At 39.4% G+C, this 21396-nt stretch overlaps 1 pseudogene; it reads right to left on the reverse strand.

The window, feature by feature from the left end:
• Positions 1-1920: 1920 nt before the first annotated feature.
• LOC107695118 (probable Xaa-Pro aminopeptidase 3) lies at positions 1921-20823 on the reverse strand (annotated as a pseudogene).
• Between the last annotated feature and the right edge of the window lie 573 nt (positions 20824-21396).

Raw genomic sequence — 21396 nt, forward strand, 5'->3', positions numbered from 1 at the left:
TTTGTTATTTCACAAATGCAGACATGGTTTTATGTTTACGCGGCGTGATGCAAAACGAGCAACATCATATGACCCATGTAAGAGAGTTTTTCCATTTCCATTTCTTTCATTTTTTCTGACTGAAATATTGTTTTATTTAAAATATGTGTTAATTGATGACTACGATTTTACTATATACACTACATTAATATGCAATAATATTACTCTTTGAAAGAGTCAGTGTTATTTTAGTATTATTTCTATAGTGTTATAGTATTTAATAATATTTTGAATTAGCTTTTATATATTCAGTTTTCTTAGGTTAGATACACAAAAATACAGCAGCCCAACACACAACTTCTAATGAGTTTTTCCATTTCCAACCTTACTGATGTTGTTAGAGTACTATTTTTGTGTCTATAAGTATTGCGAATACACTATACAATTGTAGTTTTAGACTTCATTCAGCATAAATTTCATCACTTTGAACTTATTTTTTTTACTTCTAATAGTAAATCACTGTGACTTAAAACCAAGCAATTTAGTGTATGTTAGTATAACTTATTTGCTACATCATATAATTTGTGTGTTATGGCGTTATTAAAGGGGTCATAGGGGTCATTTACAAGGGGTCATTTACAAGTTGTTTGAACTGACATGTGTGTTGGCAGTGTGTGTACACAACCACCCTATAATGATAGAAATTCACTCAGTGTTTTTTTTTAAATCTGGTTAAATGTTTTCCCCTTTCTCAAATCGAGCCGATCTCAGATGCCTGTCTGTGTGACGTCACACAGACAGGCATCTCCCACGATAGTTTGATCAACAGTAGCGTTTTAGCACAGACTGGACTGGTGTCTTACCTTAGACCCGCCCTGAGTGAGCTGTCATCAGTCCGCCATTGTTTCACTGCTGGAGCAGATGTAGACAAGAATGACTCCTAAGCGATTGAGGTGTTCTGTTGTTGGATGTAATAATCAACATAGCAGTCGTCATTTACTCCCGACATCTGAGCCGCTGAACTCGCAGTGGATTACCTTTGTTTCTGAAGGGAATGCGCCCCAGATCTACATAAATGTGTCTATGTTCGCGCGAATCATTCATGATCCAGCCTCATCTACAGAAGAAGTGAGTATAATGTTTTGTAATGAATCTTTGCAAATCGCCTTTCCTAATAATGTGCTAATTAGCAAGTTTCACGATGAATGCGGCTAAAGTAAACCGGCTCTCTGAGAGCAGCTCGGAAGAGAGGGGCGGGGTCAGCAGAGCTCATTAACATTTAAAGGAAAATGCTACAAAAATGGCTTGATCTGAAAAGAGCAGTTTTTGACAGGGTAAAAAAGGTGTTTTTTACACTACCATTGAGAAATTTTAATCAAACTATGTTACAGACTTTTCATTAAGACCCCAAAGAATCATATCAACTTGTGGAAAAATGGCATCCTATGACCCCTTTAAACGTTTTCAAGTGTACTTAGAATATGTACTGAATAAAAAACAAAAAGCTCTCATTTTTGCAAAAAATCTGTTCATTGACTAATTACGGGGCTTAGAAATGCATTGCGCTTACAAACTGCAGCAACAAAATCAAGAATTAGACGATTATTTTGACAACAGTAAAAAAAAAAAAACACCATGTATGACAGTAAAAGCCTCAGCAGACAAACATACTCAAACACAAATCGAACCTCTCACAGTACAACAGATAAATTGTCTCACAAACAGCCTGTTCACCATGCTAAATCATAACAACCTGTTTGTTTCTCCATCTGAACTCATTTAAAGTTTCCCATAAGCCCTCGGACGAAAAGCTGTCACTGGGGTGGTACCTTTTCAAAACATACAAATATTTATGCTTTACATACTAATAAGTACCTTTAAGGTACTTATATGCACCCTTTAGGGGTAAATAAGGTACACATATGTACCTTTTGAAAGGGTACAGCCCCAGTGACAGCTTTTGTACCTTTTTTCTGAGAGTGTAGTTGTGCAGGTCAAATACAAAACACGACCCAACACAACCATTTAGCTAGCGTAGGAGTGAACTGGCTATCAGGGAGACATTGCACGCTGTCCAGACACGTCCAGCTCTTAATCCTCCAGATTTAATACTTAACTGGAGCAAGTTCTGTGAGATCCAGACCTCCTGAGTTCACTATTACAGAAAAGCCTGTCAGCGGAGGTGTTAAAAGATGGGAGGAACAGACTCATTCTAGCAGGGCTTGCTATGTTCTACTCTTTCCTTTCAGTCCTCTTCATGTGCGCAAGCTCTCTCCACCTCAGCGATGGTTTTTGGGGTGTTTGCCGACAGGATGAGGGGTCCCCCGTGCTCTTGGATCACCACATCGTCCTCGATTCGCACCCCAAGACCCCGAAATCTCTCTGGACATGAGCTGTCGTCCTCGCTGATGTATAATCCTGGGTGAAGGGAGCAAGAGATGAGAGTTTAGAGCTTCTGTTTTGTGCAGTACAGCTCAAATGCTAAGATGCTGAATGTTACTTCAAGTCCAACTGTCTTTACAGTGCACTCAAGATACATATCTGTGGTTTATCAGTATTACCCTTATTTTTCTAACATGGTGCTGTATGAATGTCCTCAACAAGTGCAGTTTTCAAAGCAACTCTTTTGGGATGCAAAGTGCAAAACAAGACTAGATCGCGCTGATTATAATCAACAAGTCTGTCTACACCTCAAGTGCCCAGTCCAGTGTGTTGCAACATGCATTCAGAAGACTGACGCCTCGTTCCAATTTTAGTCCAGCCACTGTATTTTGTATTTATTCTGACTGACTGAATTAAAATATTTATTTAAAAATATGTTAAATGATATCTATGAATTTTATGTGCTATATACACTGCAGTAATATGCAACATCATTATTACTCTAAGAGAATCTGTATTATTTTAGTATTTTTATATACTATTATAGTATCTATTAATACATTGAAATTGGCTTTTATTTTTGTACTTTCAGTTTTCATTTTAATGTAAGTTTTAGTAATTTTGTTATGTATTTTATGTTTATGTATTATATTTGTTTTTTTTATACGTTTTTATACAGCTAGTCCAGTCACTGTATTTTCTCCGTCTGACTAAATTAGTATTATTTTAGTTAAAAACATCATGTTAATTGATTACCATGAATTTTATGTTATATAAACTACAATAATATGCATTATTGTTAATACACTAAGAGAATCAGTGTTATTTTATTATGTATTATACACAATTATAGCATTTATTAATACTTTGAATGAGCATTTATTTTTGTATTTTCAGTTTAAACTTTAATTGTAGTAATTTTGTTACGTTCTTGTCCTTTATATATAGTTATAGTATGCTTAGTACTTCAGCTTTTCTAGTTATACAATATTTGTTTTATTTTATTTCAGCTTTATTTTAATTAACAACAATTTTGTTTTTTAATACAATAATGGCTTTCTATTTTATTAAAAAAAAAAATTAATTTGCTTCTTAAAAATAATAATTTTCAGAAGCCATAACAAGAAAACACTGTTACCTCAAACTTGTTCTTAAGAAATCATTCTAATGTTCATATTTGCAACTCGAGAAACTTTTCTTATTATTAGCACAGCTGAAAATGATTGTTCTGCTCAATGAACTGTGGAAATTACAATACAGCTGCTGGAGTATTGAGTACACTTGCAAGTCACCATACTTTCAAGTCTAACTTTGGTTTTAAAAATGGCCAAAAGAAACACATTTTCTAGAATCTTCATCAGTCTCTTGTTGTATTGAGCGATGAAGGTTACTTTATGCAAGGAAAAGCCACATCTGATACCAGTATATAAAATAAAAAGAATAGAAATGGCAAAGATCATCAAATGGTAAATGATTATTGTGGATGGATAAATCTAAGTTAGAGGTGCTGATCTGATCGTAAAATCCATGAGAATCAACCTACAACTCAATCACAGCTATAGGAGGTACAGCATGAGATGAAACTTCATGCAATCATTTTGATAAACTGAATGCTAGAAGACATTCTTTATGAACTAAAAGTAAAAAAAAAAGCATTTTTTAAAACAAACAGTCACATGCAACATTAATTGTTTTTGAATAAAAGTGATCTTCACCTGGCTCTATTGTGATCACCATGCCAGGTTGCAGCGGTTGTGAACGGGACAGCTCAGGGGTGTCATGAACATCCATGCCCAGGTAGTGACCCACGTGATGGGGGCAAAACTGCCGAGCAGCCTGGAAGGAAAAAAGAAAGAGATGGGCAGACATCCATGAAGAAAAACAACTGTAATGTGATTATAATGCATTTTAGAGCGTGTGAAACAGTTGCAAAGCTGCATGTGAGGAACTCTGAACATGAAAACAGAGTTAAACTGAAACAAGTGCACACCTACATCCCCAAAGCCACAACAGGCTTAACTGACCAGCATGTCGGTTTGCTGGCCTCATAAACTCGCTGCACTAAGTGAAATGGTGATTTTATGGCAGTGTGGTGCTTAACAGACGCTATAAGTGGGTCAGATCTTTGCCATTTAAATTGGACAGAAAGACTTATATTCATTTCCTGACCACAGAGCTTTAGGGAAGTTCAATTAAATAAATAAAGAATGTCTCGAATGTTTCAGCAACTGTGAACCAGAATCTCAGCTTGGTGCGAGATGCCAGTGATACATTTTACAGTATATTCGTCTTTTTTTTTTGGGGAGAATTGCAATCGATTACAAAGCAAGCAAGAATTAGCTGCATTTTGCATCACTGATTACTGCTTAATATTTTTCTGGAAACAAAGATACATTTTTCCATCTTTTTTAACATTATAAATGTCACTTTGATCAATTAAATGCTCCTTGCTGAATAAAAGTATTTTTTTATTTTATATATATATAAGAGCTGCCGGGCCAACAGTGTGAGCATGGTGGAGTATATGTAGTCCAGACTGATACCAGGATTGCACTGAGACAGACAGGCCAACTGCACCTCCAGCACGGCCTCATACAGCTCTCTCTGAGCAGGACTGAACCTAGAGACGGCATACGGAGCTGATTGATCACTTACTAATAGCACAAAATTAAAGCTACATTACATCTGAGACAATGAGAGTTCTGTTGAAAACTGGAAACTGACTTTCCATTCACCGGCCAAGTGCGTGTGATGTCACTGACATAACCGAAATATTCACAGCCTCCATCCAACAAGACCATTTCTCCATCCTGACAGAGAGAGAAAAAAAAAAAAAAGAGTTAATTCAATATTGTGATACTTTTGTCTATATCACCCAGTCCTATAACTCTGTATATGCTGTACAATTTTTTATCGAAACACTATAACGTAAATTAAAATTTTTATTTAGCTTGAACTGAAAACAAAAATACATTTTATTTAATAATCAATTAATCAATCAAGTTTATTTAATAAATCAACACTCAAATAAAAACTGAGGCACATAAGTCAATTTTTATTTTAATTGTAAATTAAAGTAAATCATTCTAATTGTGTTGTCAAAATATAAACATTAAAAAAAAAAAAATGAAATTTAAATAATAAAGACAAAAGGTTAAGAAGAAATAATAATTATGTAAAGTGCATATAGTTAGCAAAAAAAAAAAAAACGAACTAACCTAACTAATTCCGTGGAATACTCGATTCTGATTGGTCAGTCACCACATTCCAAGGTATGTTATTCCCCAATAACAACCACTAAAATGGTCTCCGGTTACTGTCGCAACCTTGGTTCCCTGAGAGCGGGATCAAGACATTGCGAAGATTGCAGTGGGACTTCTACCCTTTTCCGAAATACTAAAGTCTTATAGGATAACGCCAGTTCAATAAACTGGCCAATTGACGCTCATCTATGCAAATCGCAGGCAAATACTGACAGGCTTGGCGGGCACTATAAATGCACCAATAGCGGCAGTTACGTCAAAATCTGAGACTGAATGCTGCACTACTGATCGAGCAGCGGGCACGCCGATCTTCGCAATGTCTCGTTCCTGCTCTGAGGAAACCAATTTTACAACAGTAACCGGAGACTTTCCCTAATTGAGCATTCTCTCTACATTGCGAAGATCACAGTGAGAACGATATAAAATCCCGCCATGAGTACGGCGAAGATCAGGCCAAAAAAAGCTAAGTCCACACCAAGCATGGGGTAGAACAACGGATATTCCCAATTAATAGTGACACTAGGGCTGTCAAAAAAAAATGTCAAATTTCGAATATTTGTCGAATTTCAAATAAAAATCCACATTCGAATGCAAAAACGTTGCATTCGAATTTTAGGTGTGCATTAAGGAGGCAGCCTTAGTGGCGCACGAGATGCGATGACGATGTAAGTGTCGTTGCATTTTAATGCTTTTGTTAGCATATCCAGTTGAAGCCACTAGATGCGGCGCTGCTGCGTTGTTCATTAAAAATATTGTGGAAAAAGAGAACATCAATGCGGAGAAGATCTTGTTTACATCAAAACTGAAACCAAGCCGTTCACACAGAACGCATATTTATCGCATTTTCTAGAGGGACATCTATCACCGTTGCACTCGCGTCTCGCACAAAAGAGCCACATCTTTAGTAAGCCATGTAAAATTAATGCAAGTTTGTGCAATTAATGACTTTATGGCGGGTTTTTTTCCCCATCCCACTGCATCTCATGTTTTTAAATGAAAAATGTACTCTGTGTGATTGGCTTTCCCACATGTTCAGAAAGCCAGGTAAAATTAATGCTTTTTTTCCCCCAATCCCACTGCATCTCATGTTTTTAAATTAAAAATGTACTCCGTGTGATTGGCTTTCCGCCCTTTGTATTAAACTATGCATACATACATGATGCTTTGTTTATAGTTGTTTAAGCAACTTAATTAATTATAATTGGTTTATAAACATTATTTTAAACATTATGCACTTTTTTCCCCAGAGATATTTTGCTCGATGCACCCTCTTGTGGCCTCAGGAGAGAAGCCAAAAGCTTTTCTTCAACCTAACTGAAATTATGCATTTTAAATTCGAATATAATTTGCATTTTTATCATATTTAAGTACAAAGTTCGAATTTAGCTTTTCAGCCATTTTGACAGCCCTAAGTGACACCCACTAGGAAAGCTTGTAGCTGATAGGCACAGCCAGACCAATGAGCATCTTTCACTTAGGTATACTGAATTTGCATATCTAGCCAGGATGAACGAAGCAACTGCACTGAACACAGGGCAGACAAGCAACGTAATCACCACATGAAATGCACATAGATCTGTACAGTGTCAACAGCTGTATGCAGTAACAACTGGTACAAAGCACATATAAAAATGTACAAAGGCTGGCACAGTGTCAATAGCTAATGCGGTAACAACTGCGCCTTAATTGCAAACATAGCAATGAAATAGAAGAATAAGTGAGGTTAGTGACTCACCGAAAGCACTTGGGACACCAAAGACAGCACATCCAGCTTGTAAAACCTGGCGAACGTATTCTGGGAAGACCAGCCAGCTGCATTAGACCAGGCCCATGAGGAAGAAATAGATTGTATTGCATGGGCTCTGATGTTGAGAGGGCATTCCTGTCCCTGGGAGGCAGGGGTCTTAGCCCGTCAAGGATCCCTTAAGTAGTCACACGTGTTGAGCCATCCACTTGAGACAGCAGGTCATTCCTGAGATGGATCTGCCAAAGGGGAGCCACCAGCATCTCCCTGAGGTGTGTTTCCACAGACATGTTGTCGGTGTGAATCAGCACATGTCACTGATCTACTTGCGGCAGAAAGGCCATTAGAGCTAAGGACACCGCCTTAAGTTCCAAGCGGTTTATGTGCCACCTGCTCTGAGACTCTGACCATAGTCCTGAAGTCGGTATGCCCTTGCACACTGCTCCCCAGCCTGAGGTTGACATATCTTTTATGACCACAGTGCACGCTGTAACCAGCCCTAGTGGAAACCCCCTGCTGAACATTTCTGGGTCGCGCTATATTCTCAGAGCTCTGATGCAGCTGTTTGTGACCTTGATGCGCATACACCCCACGGTCCATTCTCTCCACGGGACCCGAGATTTCAGCCACAGCTGTAGTGGCTGCATGTGCAGAAGGCCTAGGTGGCAACCGATGACGCCAAAGCCATAAGCCCCAGGAGCCTCTGGAATTCCCTCAGAGGAACAGACTAGCCCGGTCTGAATTGGTGCAGAGCTGCAGAGATGGTCTCTACGTTCTCCAAAGAGGCGAGCTCGCATCTCCACTGAGTCGAAACACACGCCCAGATACATTATAGATTGACTCCGGGTGAACACGCGTTTTTGCATATTCACACGCAGTCCTAGGGATTCCAATTGGCGAAGCAACTTGTCCATATGACTGATAAGTGCATCTCTTGAATGGGCTAAACTCAGTCAATCGTCCAGATAATTCAGAATGTGCATACCACTCGCTCTGAGAGGGGAAATCGCTGCATCTATGCACTTCGAGAATATGCACGGGGCTAAAGCCAGCCCGAACGGGAGAACTGAATACTGGTATGCTGTGCCCTCGAACGAGAACCTCAGGAAGCGTTTGTGGTGCGTCGCAATCTGAATGTGGAAGTATGCATCCTTCAGATCTACGGATGCAAGCCAGTCCTGGGATCTGCTTCAGCCTCAGGTTCAGTATCGGACGGAGTCCTCCATCTCTCTTGGGCACCACAAAATAGCGGCTGTAAAACCCACTCTGCAGCTCGCTCAGAGGGACACACTCTATTGCTCCTTTTGCGAGCAGACTGAGAACTCCCCGTCTCAGAACCGGGGCATTTTGAGGCAATGTCAGCATCGGAAACACGCCATTGAAGCGGGGTGGCTGCACCTAAACTGGAGAGAATACCCAATGTTGTGGGTATTCCCAATACCCAATACCAATAGTGGCCACAGCCATATCACCCTGCAGCCCAAGACTGGTTGCCCACTGAAGCTAAGCAGGGTTGAGCCTGGTCAGTACCTGGATGGGAGACCTCCTAGGAAAACTAGGTTGCTGTTGGAAGTGGTGTTAGTGAGACCAGCAGGGGGTGCTCACCCTGTGGTCTGTGTGGGTCCTAATGCCCCAGTATAGTGACTGGGACACTATACTGTCAAAAAGCACCGTCTTTCGGATGAGACTTTAAATCGAGGTCCTGACTCTCTGTGGTCATTAAAAATCCAATGGCACTTCTCATAAAGAGTAGGGGTGTAACCCCGGTGTCCTGGCCAAATTGCCGCCACTGGCCCTTGTCAATCATGGCCTCCTAATAATCCCCAACCACTTGATTGGCTCTATGACTCTCTCTTCTCTCCACCTGTAGCTGGTGTGTGTTGAGCGCACTGCCGCCGTTGTACTGTGGCTGCCGTCGCATCATCCAAGTGGATGCTGCACACTGGTGGTGGTTGAGGAGAGACCCCCCCACATGATTGTAAAGCGCTTTAGGTGTACCAATACACAATAAAGCGCTATATAAATGCATCATCCACTCATTCATGTTGTATTACGTGCAACAGCCAAGGCGAAATGCCTGGAATAGCTCTCCAAATGTCCAGAAACTTAAATAGCGGCTCTATGTGTAGACTGGCGCCTTTTCCCAGCAAGGCTAAATGCGTTAGCGGGGAAACGGCTCGTGGAGGTAAAGTTGGCTGATGCTCGCCCACCGCCGTGGGCAGTGGGGGGCTGCTGGCATCCCGGTGACACTGGGAGCCCATAACAGGTACAGACTGCAGCTCCGCACTGCTTTCAGGCAGGGCAAGCGACGCAGTATTTATAGTGTTAGGAGGAAACAGCTCTTTTTGAGAGGATGCTTGTGGTTTTATTGCATGAACAGAAAACAGAACATTGCATTCTTCGCCTACATGAAAAAAGGGGACATGATGCAGAACACGGTGCTTGGGGGCCGGGCCTCCCTGCCACTGCTTGCGGTGAACATCCGGCTCCGGACGGGGGACCGTGGAGGATGCAGCAGGCTGTTAAGACATTCTCTGTGCAGAACGAGGCGAAGGTGAGGAGCATGATCTAGGAGGCTGCTGGAACGCGCCATGGCATCAGATGGCTCATAGCTTTTGCATTTTTGAACCTCAGTAAAACGCTTGACCACTGACTCCACTGAGGGAGATACTGGCAGGTTTAGGAGCATTTAGCAGCACTTTGCAGTCGGAGTCCTTCAGGTCAGCTAGGGTTAACCATAGGTGCCTGTGAAGAACCACCATGAAGACCATGGATCAGCCGATGGCCTGGGTCAAGTCCATCGCCGCACGCACGTCACTCATGGCTTCGGTGATAACACTGGCTCCGTCCATGGATTAGAGGAGCTTTGCTTGAAAGACCTGAAGCATCACCATCACGTGTAGTGCAGATGCTGCCTCACCAGCGGAAGTGTAGGCTTTATCAGCCAGGTGGGCCGTTAGTCTGCAGGGCTTAGATGGCAGATTAAGATCCGCTACCATTGTGGCTGAAGAAAGGCACAAGTGCGCAGCGATAGTCTCCTTGACGGGGGGCATGCACACCTACCTGTGGGCTTCGGTCCTGTCCATGTGCGAGAAGAGAGACTGCGTGGGAGCATGGACGCATGCTAAAAGAGGTGCAGACCATGACTTCACCATGTGCTCATGCATGTCAGGGAAGAATGGCATCTTCCTGCTCGATGCAGCTTGGCAGTGACCCGACTGGAAGTACCAGGATTCGAGCTTGCACCTGGCAGGCTCCTCCGGAGCCTCCCAGCTCAAGTCGAGCTCCTTCACCGCCTTGGCAAGGATCCGGCTTTGATTCCACCCAGTCCTTCTCAGAAGCTGAGATGGACACGGAGTCCTCTTCCTTTTGGGCGCTGAAGGAGATGAAGTCTGCAACGGCCTGAGGTGGGCGGAAGCAGTTGTCCGCAAAGAGGACCAGGGAACGGGGCACTGATGCGGGGGTGGTCTAGGAGGGCTCACCAGCGGCTCGCAGGCGGCAATGGGCATCTTCCCTGTCAAGCCATAAGCTAGTTCTCTCCTAGCTTGCAGGATATGGACCGGGAGATCCGCGCAGTGGAAGCACTCGGAGTCAGCAAAGGCCGCCTCAGCGTGGGCCAGGCCCAGGCAGGGGACACAGTGCTGATGGGTATCCGGTGGGCTTATGAAGCCCGCATAAATTCCACAACAAGTTGTATCCATCTTCAGGAAATTCCACTTAACGGGTCAGTGAAGTGAAGAAAATTCTGACGTAATTTCTGCTCTTGGCGCATATATACTGCCCGCCAAGCTTGTCAGTATTTGAATGCGATTTGCATAGATAAGCATCAGTTGGCCAGTTTATTGAACTGGCATTATCCTATAAGACTTCAGGATTTAGCACCTCAGTTCAAGCGGCACGTGAACTAGGGGTGTGTGATATATATCGTCTGCGATAATATCGTAATTGTTGTTTTAACAATGTGCGATTTGACATTATCGAGAATTTTGCAAAAAACATTCAAAACACCCCTACAGAGCGCATGCTTACATTACGTGAAGTCTAGACTAGTTCGCCTGGTACTCGACTGGAAGTACCAGGATTCGAGCTTGCTCCTGGCAGGTTCCTCCGGAGCCTCCCAGCTCAGGTCGAGCTCCTTCACTGCCTTGGCAAGGACCCTGGCAAGCTCCCCATGGAGGTCCGCAGGGCCCTCGATGTAGGGGTGATCCGGCTTCGACTCCACCCATTCAAAACACCCCTACAGAGTGCACGCTTACATTACGTGAAGTCTAGACTAGTGTGCGTGTTAGGGATGTAACGATTCACTCAACTCACGATTCGATTCGATTCACGGTTTTGATTTCACGATTCGATTCGATTCACGATTATTATAATTCTTTTTAACAAAATTAGATTTAAGACAAATTATAAATTAAATGTGTCCTTTTATTATTGCTTGGACAAAATGCTGCACATTTCTTTGTGAAATTTAAATATAATACTATAATAATATACTAATATAGCACTTGCATATTACTGCTCTTTTGTTGGTTTTGATTGCTTCTATTGTCCTCATTTGTAAATCGCTTTGGATAAAAGCGTCTGCTAAATTACAAAATTTAAATATAATGTAAATGTAAATAACAAACCCTAATTGAATCACGATTTGTTTAGCATCTCAACCGATTTGAATCGTCACATATTTGAATCGATTTTCAACCGGCTCGCGGGTAATCGTTACATCCCTAGTGCGTGTGCATTTACGCCTGTGTGAAACAGGCATCACGCCTCCGAGTCTATTTTTGCTGTGCTGCACGCGCTGAATTAAAGTGACAGCGCTTTGTTCGCGGTAAAAATGAACATGGATTGAGACTGAAATGTAGTAATTTCACAATAAATAGATATAATTAAAGTCTACTGTGTTTCACGGGCTTTTTGGCTAGGTTTAAAACAAATAAAAGTGCACTTTTAGATATAAAAGGCAACATATGCACTTGTGTCTTGTGGAGGTAGAAAAACAAAGTTCTTTAAGACCCGCTGGACTGTTTGTAATAAAGATTTAAATGTAAAAGGCACGAGAGCCGACTGTTTCTGTCAGTGGTAAGTTTGAATTTAAAATATTTGTGATAGCCAACACAAGAAAAGTAGGCTATATGCTGTGTTTAAATGTGTTTCCACTTGCTTGAGCAACTTAATATACAAATCTAGAAGCCAAATGCATGTAATACGTTGTTTATATTAATTGAGTTTAAACGTGAATATGTCTATGAAAGATTGTGTAACTGTACTGTGATAAAAGAGGATCACAATGCTGAAAAAGCACTTTACGTATAGGCTAACTACGTTTGGATTTGAAATCAAAATAATGGATAAATGTTGTGTTTGTGGTATACAACCGCGGATCAGGAGCGAACTGCAAACGCGTCCTGTGTAAAAGCACAATGAGTCCGTGCTGCTTCTGCACCGCATACGTAACGCACACGGACCGCATACTGCAGACGGAGTATGTGTGAAACAGGCTTTAGAGTGTGTTCTTTCACTGTATGATTCAGTCTATTAAAATACATTTAGAATGATCACAAAATTCAAGATATGGCGACAGAAAATGTATATATTTTATATCAATATCACACAAAGAGTGCCGTTTCTTTCTCCAAAAATTACCATGATTACAAACTGATTTTTTTTACAACTGTTCAAAAAACACGAAGTTAATTAAGAGACTTACTTTTAGACACCATATTGCCTGTTTTTGCTCTATTTCCTCAACAAAAATTATTCCAAACAAAGCCACAGCACTGTTTTGCGTCTCTGAGCAACATGATGGTGTTTCGTTCCTGAATGAATCGTTTAAATGATTTGGTTCAATCGCAATGACTCACTTATTAATAATGACTTGCTGCCACCTGCTGGCAGTTTTACTTTCACATTGAAAGTTTCTTTTTTATTATTTAAATCATTTCAAATAACAGTATTCAACGTTTTATGTTTAATATATCAAAACATTATTTATGCATTTGTAATGGCAGGTTAAATGCATTCATGTTCTGCACTAAACAGTAGTGTGTAAATACATCTAAAGGCCTCTTCAGATGCAGCTTCTGTGTTTCCTCTGCATTGCAAAGATGAATTTTATTGATACAGATTTAATTTGCTTGGTAACAGCATAAATGTCTTATTATTCTAATTCACTGATTAAATGTAAGAATTTGCCTCGAAAGTGGCTTTATAATGGTAAAAATGCCCATAAAAGGTAAAAATCAATTTAAACTTACTGGAAAAGATTAATTTCTATCAGTGTGAACTGACCACCACACAGAATATGAAAAATATCAAAAACTTTAGGAGTCAGCTGTCTACTGCAGTCCTTAAGATACCAGCACAATAACACACTCAGCAAAATATCGTCTAATTATCGTTATCAATAAAATCCAAGAAAATATAGAGATATAATTTTTTGTCAATATCGCACACCCCTAACGTGAACCCATCATATCTTTCTCTTTACTACTATATTACGAAATGAACATGAATGGACATCAAAAGGTAGACTATTTTATAAGATAGCCTACAGTACAACTTACTGAAATGTCTCATGTGATCGCTCATTCAGCGTTTCAAACTGCGGAAAACGTGTAAAGCTTAAAAATAAATTTACCTCAGAATAACTATTCGGTGTCCATAAGCTCATCAGTCAGCTAGAAAAATAACTATAAAGAGGAGCATTTTGCTATATTTATGCGCTATTGCATATTAATATTTGTACCTTTTGTCTACATGATAAGAAAGAATGCAAACTATAGATAAAATTTAACATCCTATAAAAAAAATTTCTAATGAAGAAAAACCGACTAGATGTGTGAAAAACATATGACAACATTTATAAGATGCATTGAGGAGGAGCCCAAACTACACTCAACGACCAAGTGATACTTATAGTCCATGATATTGGCACAGATTCTGCGTACGAAAAAATTCTTTGCGACTGTATATTTCAAAGACATTACGTTCCCACTTTAAGTGAACCTTAGTTCCCAGGTCATCCCAAGATGAATTAAAATGGTGATAAATTAAAAATTATGAGACAAAAACACATGACAGTATGATTGTGTTGTTATGATTGAATGTTAAATGTAAAAAATATACAAAATATAAAAATATATAAAATAAATAAATAAATAAAACGCGTTTATTCTGTGGCACCTAAAAAAATAATTTGGCACCTAAGTTTGTTTCTTATAGGAGCCAATGGCTCCTTACTCCCCCTCTTAGAAAAAAAGCCCCAGTAGTGATCATGACTGTGTTTGGTACCTTCACTATTTGATTGTTATTGATGTAATGAAGTGTGTTGGCTCGGTTTCCACCGGCAACCACAGGCGGATATGCCAAGAAGTTTGCGCCATGAGCACGGCATTCAAAGTCAAACTGTACGGAAGAACAAAAAGGGAAACAGGGGAGAAAAGAAAGAGAAACAGAAGAGAAAGCAAGAAAGCAGGCACAGATGTTATTCAACGTGGGCTGGACACTACAACGTGACTCTCCAAGAGCCTGCTGACGGCACTTTGTTTCTGTGGTACATTTTTAGTTCTCAGACGGTCCCTGCATCACCCAACAGCCAAACAATGACAACTTTATATAGTAATTGTACCCGAAAATTTCAGAGCGACAAAAACTTCTGCAAGGCTTAAAAATAACTGCCATTAATTGATCCAAAGTGTCTTTAAAGACATTTATAATGTTACAAAAGATTTCTGTTTCAAATAAATGCTGTTCTTTTGAACTTTGTAATTATCAGATAATCCTGAAAAAAGTATAACGGTTTCCTAAAAACAAATATTAAGCAGCACAACTGTTTACAACAGTGATGATAATACAACCCCAATGGGACATTTTGTAAAATGCAATAAAATCAAGAATCTGTGATTTGTTAATTCTCTTTAACTTTTATTTCATTGACAAAAGTACAAAGAAAAGATTTCCCAAGTTTTCACTGACCATCATAAATGTATTTTGTAAATATGAACAAATTTTGTTTTTGACGGCTGTAACACACTCCAAAAAAGTGGGACAGAGGCAAAATAAAAGTGAAAAGGTTATAGAATATCCACATTAAACTGTTTTGAAACCGTTCACAGTAAGCAGGTGAATTGGTAATAGGTCAAGGTATCATGTTTGGGTATAAAAGGAGCATCTCAGTCTTTGCAAGCCTCAGTCTTTACAAGCAAAGCTGGATCATGGCTCATTACTTTGTGCCAAATTTCACGAGAAAAGTGTCAAACAAATCAAAAATCACATTTCGCAATGCAGAATTGCAAAGAATTTAGGTCTTTCACCAACTACCACACGTAATATTGTGAAAAGATTCAGAGAATTCAGATAAATCACAGTACATGTAGGGCAAGGCAGGAAACCTAAGTTGAATGTGCTTGACCTTTGAGCCCTCAGATGGCACTGCATAAGAAACCGTCATGCTGCGGTGTTAAATATAGCCACATGGGCTCAAGAGTACTTCAGAAAACCACTGTCATTTACCACAATCTGCTGCTGCATCAAGAAATGCAACTTGAATATCTGTTACTCTAGGAGAAAGCTATACATCAATTCTATGCAGCGATGCTGCTGGGTTCTCTGGGCCAGAGTTCATCTCAGAGTCAAAAAGACAATGTGTACTGTACTCAGTTGAGTCCACATTTCAACTTGTTTACGGGAAAAATGGATTTCGAGTTCTCAGTCCCAAAGACCAAAGGGGCCATCCAGACTTTCATCAGCGACAGAAGCAAAGCAAACGTCTGTCATGGTATGGGGGTGCAGCAGAGCAAACAGCATGGGTGACTGGCATATGTGCGAAGGTACTACTGACATGGACGCATATACTGGGGATTGTACAGAGATATATACTGCCATCAAGATTATGTCTTTCATGGGAAGTCCATGGTTATTATATCAAGACAATGCCAGCTCTCATTCTGCATGTGCTACAACAGCGTGGTTTCGTAGACAGAGTGAATATGCTAGACTGGCCAGCAGATCTGTCTCCTGTCTCCTAAATGTATGGCTCATCATGAAAAGGAGAATCGGACAACAACAATCACAGACTGCTGAGCATCTGAAGTCTTGTATCAAGCCAGATTGGACAAAAATTTTACTTGCAGAACTTTAACAATTAGTATCCTCAATTCCTAAACATTTAAACATTAATTAAAAGGAAGGTTGATGTGACACAGTGTTAAACATGCCTCTGTCCCAACTTTTTTGGAGTGTGTTGCAGCCATCAAAATCCAAATTTGTTCATATTTACAAAATACATTTACGCTGGTCAGTGAAAACTTTGGAAATCTTTTCTTAGTACTTTTGTTAATTAAATAAAAGTTAAAGAGAATGAACAAATCACAGATTCTTGATTTTATTGCATTTTACAAAATGTCCCAACTTCTCTGGAATTGGGGTTGTAATAAGAAATGTTTCTTGAGCAGCAAATCAGTATATTAGAATGATTTCTGAAGGATCATGTTACACTGAAGACTGGAGTAGTGATGCTGAACATTCAGCTTTGAATCACAGGAATAAATTACATGTTAAATTTTATTAAAATACTGTATCAAATAAACGCAACCTTCTTGAGCATAAGAGACTTATTTTTAAAAATATTGAAAAAAATCGTACCAACCCCAAACTTTTAAACGGTAATGTATTTTCACTAAAATCTATCATTATTATTTCACCCCGTGTAAATCAACAATTTTTATGAAGGATTATTATTTCAAGATTAAAATATCCATCTGAGATATACTATTCATAAAGCCAGAAGAGTTACTGCATTATGCTGGAATAATATAGATGCTCATGTATCGGACTGGAGAGACTAACTTATAAAGCTAAGGGCAAGTGGAAAGACTTTGATCAGCTATGGGAACCATAAATGAACATCATGTAAAATAGAAATGTAGACTTTACTTGACATTGTAAACACAGTCTGTGACCAATTTATCTATTTATTTACTTTTATTTTCATTTATTTAGATTATAATTTAGTCTGTTTTATTGTTCTTTATTATATTGGATATAAAGATATTAGGAAAAAACAAAAACAAAATGATTGAAGCCAATTAAAAAAACTCTTAATGTGATCATTTTAATGTGACCTTCATATATAGAACAAATCATTTTATTTAAACAAAAGTTGAAGAAACATATAATATGATATATAATAGGGTACAGGTTGCTAAACACTAAATCTTTTGTTTAAATTGACTGTTTATGCATGTTCGCATGAATTGAGTCCCTCTGCTCACCTTTGCATAGAGAACTGTCTCATCAATGTCTCCTTTTGTCATGGCCATCGTCTTCTTAAATGCCTGAAGATAAACGCATGGCTTAACATAGTGCATGTTTGACCTTCATCAAGTCCCTCATAACTGAAATTATCAATTAACTCAGACTTTACATGAACATCTTACTTTCCTCAACCTAACGAAGCCACCCAAGATCACCCAGACCTTCCTTTAAAGTCATTTCCCACAACATACGGTACTGTTATTAGAGATTCATTACCTGGGCAGTGATCCGTCCTGCCGCCTTCATCAGAGCGACCTCTGCTGGGCTCTTAATGGCTCTGAGGGAATGAGTGAGGGGTCGGAGAGACTTCGTCAGCTGTCCTCCTTCCAATAGGGGGAGCACATGATTCTGGTGTAAATGTGGATGGCAAGGCTGAGAGCTGTTGTACCATATAGTTCCTCCTAAGAGAAAAAAAAAAAAAAAAAAAAAAAGAGTAAGATACTGATGCACATGTAAACCTTGAAAGCATGTAAATGTATGTTCTTTTTTACCTTTCAAGCTTTTTAGCACTACACCCAGCTCCTCTGTGCTGTGAACCCGCTCTAGACCCGTTAAAGCAGCTGCCCCGTCTTTCCCCGAGCGAGGGCCGTCCCAAAGCTCTCGCGACGGGTCTCGCCGTGGGACGAATAGCACAGCCTGGTCCGGCTTACCCGATCCGTACATCACCAGTGTGCTGTCCGGCTCCATAATTCCTGTCAGGTACAGGAAGTCCTGGTTCTGGTGGAACGGGTAAGGGATGTCATTGGTCATGTAGCGAATGGGATGCGATAGGACGATGACAATGTGGGAGGAGTTTGAAGAGGCTCCAGAACCTGTTAGTCGTTCCGCCTGCATCTTGATCAGAGACGCCAAGCGCTGCCGGCGAAACTCAAACTCTGTCTGGGTGAGACCTGGCGTCACCTCACCTATGAGTCGAAGACATTTGCAAGGCTATTAAACAACCCAGAGCAAGCCATTTTACTTTCTATAGTGTTTTTTTTTTTGGTCAAATACATTAAATTGCTTAAAAATTACAGTAAAGACATTTATAATGTTTCAAAAGATTTCTATTTCGATAAATGATGGTCTTTTGAACTTTCTATTAATCCAATTATTCTTAAAAAATGTGTCATGGTTTCCATAAACCATGCAGCACTAAGCAGCACACCTGTTTTCAACATTCATAATAAGAATTGTTTTTTGAGCATCAAATCAGCATATTAGAGTGATTTCTGATTTCCATAATGTGACACTGAAGATTGGAGTAATGATGCTGAAAATTCAGCTTTGCATCACAGGAATAAATTACATTTTAAAATACATAAACAGTCAAATAGAAAACAGTTAATTTAAATTGTAATAATATTTCACAATATTACTGTTTTTACTGTATTTTGATCAAATAAATGCAGCCTTGGTGAACATAAGACTAACAAATTGTTACTGACACAAAACATTTGAATAGTAGTATATTTCAAAATTAAATATTTGTTCCAGAAAGTAAGTTGGCATTCCATTATCATTATATTATTGGCCGTTAATGTGTTAATTAAATGAAAGATTTGTAAAGGCTTTATTATCTACAACAGTAGTATCTATAACAAGGGCTAAATAGCTATTATACATAGCCTGCATGGCCTAAGTGACATCAGCCAAAAATGAAAGTTGTTTCAGAAGTGAAGCAAGCCGTTACATTTTAGTCAAAGATTACAAACACATTTTTCATCTTTGTAAAAATGTGTACAATCAATTGTTCACAATAAGACCAAGAACCTACATTGTGAGACTCGTAAAGGTCAGTTCTGATTTTCTGTCAACTTCAAATGAAAAAACTGAAAAAGGAGACTAATCTCGGTTTCTCTCACCATATCTGATGAGGTGAGGGTGTGTGTACGGGCTTGGCTGACCCAGGTATCTCTGCGGAACTTTCTTGGTTTTCCATCCTCCTGTTTTCACAGACACATTCCTGCAGTGACACCACACAGACCCTGTAAAACAAAACAAAGCTACAGTCAACTGTATTTGCAACCCATTTTACTTCCCTATTTTGATGTACACTACTGTTCAAAGCTTCAGGGTCATTTATTTGGGGAAGGGGAAGTCGTGGCCTAATGGTTAGAGAGTGGGCCTCGTAACCCAAAGGTTGCGGGTTCGAGTCTCGTACCGGCAGGGATTGTAGGGGGGGGGGGGGATGCACCGAACCCCCAACTGCTCCCCGGGCGCCGCAGCATAAATGGCTGCCCACTGCTCTGGGTGTGTGTTCACGGTGTGTGTGTGTTCACTGCTGTGTGTGAGCACTTTGGATGGGTTAAATGCAGAGCACTAATTCCTAGTATGGGTCACCATACTTGGCCACATGTCACGTCACACACTCACACTATTTGATCAGAAATACAGTAAATCTTGTGAAACATAAATTGTGAAATAACTATTCTATTGCAATATATTTTCAAATGTAATTAATGTTATTTAATGTTAACTGATGCATGTTAATATTATCTAAGACAATACTATAGATAAGACAGTAAAAGGTATCAATTTTAATTACATCAACTTTGAAACACAAGTAAAAACCACTTGACTGTAACAGCTAATGCAAGATCTTTTGTTGGGGTGCAAAAGATAGATATTAAGTGACATCTAAATAGGCTAAATGATGAGGTCAGGGTGGTGACTAGCAATATCCAATGCAATTTATTCGTCAGTGCTTAATCATAAACATCACATTATTTCTTAATATCATTAATATTCTGCACAATCCCAGTACAATGCTTGTCTTCACAAACATCAGCAGCAGCAAGGTTCCTGCCATGTCCCCAAAACTCAGCTATGAGTTAAATGAATACGTTGCATTGAATGACAGACCTGCAAATTAGTAAGTATAACTGTAATACATTACCTGGACTCCAGTGAGAGCGAGTAACGCACTGGACGGCGGCTCTCAGTTTACCGCTGCTGGAATGCAACATTGTCGCAAGTTCGCGAGATTTCTGATCAGCTGCACTGATCCGCCGACTTTCAACATGAGGTAGAATAAGTTCGCACAACAACGTGCATTAGAAATACATGAACCGAAATGATTTCGGATTTGTTAACCTAAAGGTAACATACTAAAAAAAGAACAACGCACATGTAAGTTCTTACTCAACTCATACAACTGTAAGCATGATCGCATGGAAGGTGACAGTGTCACGCCCCCTCCCTCAAGACTCTGAGCTCCGATTGGTGGAGTGAGAGCGGCTCCAGCGCTCTGATTGGACAGCTCTGTTATAACAGTAACAATCTGCGACTCTGAATGATGGAGGACCCTTTGTTTCTTGTTTTTTTTTTTGTGTGGATCAAACATAACTTTTTAAATTTTTTAACCGATTTATTTTTTTTTCTTTGTTGTAATTTCATTGTTGTATTCTAGTCTTAGAGATGAAAAAAATCTTTCAATTTCAAATATACATTTATTTATATTTTATTTTTTTTTCCTCTTTAATATTCTTTAATAAATTAGCAAATTTCCAAACAAAAGCACATCAAAATTAACAAGATATATAAATACCATAGAAAGAGTTACAGAGATCATATTTTTGAATAGTCTTCAATGGATATTATAAATATGTATGGGGTATAGCGCAAGCTTTCATGTACATACTATCCTTCTGAAAAAGACAGAATGCATAAATGGTTATTCCTATGATTTTAAATGAGAAGAGCAACATATCTGTGCAATATTTATTTTTCTTT

Source organism: Sinocyclocheilus anshuiensis, unplaced genomic scaffold (assembly GCF_001515605.1).
Source record: "Sinocyclocheilus anshuiensis isolate Anshui unplaced genomic scaffold, SAMN03320099.WGS_v1.1 scaffold434, whole genome shotgun sequence".
Classification (NCBI taxonomy): Eukaryota; Metazoa; Chordata; class Actinopteri; order Cypriniformes; family Cyprinidae; genus Sinocyclocheilus; species Sinocyclocheilus anshuiensis.